The sequence below is a fragment of the Trachymyrmex cornetzi genome, unplaced genomic scaffold (assembly GCF_001594075.2).
Source record: "Trachymyrmex cornetzi isolate Tcor2-1 unplaced genomic scaffold, Tcor1.1 scaffold497, whole genome shotgun sequence".
Classification (NCBI taxonomy): Eukaryota; Metazoa; Arthropoda; class Insecta; order Hymenoptera; family Formicidae; genus Trachymyrmex; species Trachymyrmex cornetzi.
Window position 1 is genome coordinate 180,942 of NW_017299803.1, and position 1,096 is coordinate 182,037.

Consider the following 1,096-nt stretch of genomic DNA (forward strand, 5'->3'; position numbering starts at 1 on the left):
CAACACTGCAATGTTAGAAATAAGAATGATTTTATATAACACGTCACATCAAATACGCAAGAAATAAGAGAGAAATAAAAAATTTGAAAGACTTGCTGCGTTGCACGCATCGTGGGAAGAGAAATATGGACATCGGTAAGACGTATCGAGAACATCCAAGAAGAACGAACTACAGGGTTCCATCCGCGCTGCGGAACAGGGTAGAAACAATCAAGTTTTGAAGGGTTGACTCGGGCGGGGGCATCAAAGGTTGAACGAAGGGGCGAGTGGTTTCAACAACTCCACTGAGTGGCTATTAGGCACCCCAAGCCAAGCAAGAGCAATTTACTATAATCATTACTATTCAGAATCTCTGAGCCGAGAGGACCCATTTCTCTGTTCGTCTCTTGCCCTCTTCGGCCAAGAATCCATAGCTTATGCAAGTACCATTGTCAATGGTGAAAAATATCTGACCATTGCATAATCATGCGCATCTAGTATCTACGACAAAGTAACAAATAATATTTTGTCTAGTCTTCTCAAAATTTTATATGTACACACACACACACACACGCGCATATATACATATATTATACAGGATGTTTGATAAGTAACGACAAAACTCTTGTATAAGGATAAAGCGGACTAAACTGAGTCGAAAAGTCCTCTACCATTTTACCATTTTCTCAATAATTGATAAGATATCAATCACTAAAAATATTGGTTTTCAATAACTTTTTCTTCAAGTACTATCAACTTTATAGAAAAATAGCAAGAAACAAAAATTGTTTATTTTCTTTTTATAGAGCCCTTTATAAAAATTTTTCACCGTTTTTAGCCCACGCGAACGGTTAATTTGAGTGGTGAAAACGTGCATTTTACTCAGTGAGTATGACTCCGTTTTTTAGGTCGCAAACAGGAATTTTTCCGTAAAAATGAGTGGTTAAAACGAATTGCACTCATGCAGGACACGAGTATATCTGAGTGGTAAAAACATATACATTACGAGTATTTTTGAGTGGTAAAAACGTAAATTTGAGTGAAAAAACTTATACGAGTGCAAAATACTCATTTAGCACTCGTCACTCACATTGCACGTTTTCACCACTCGAAATTA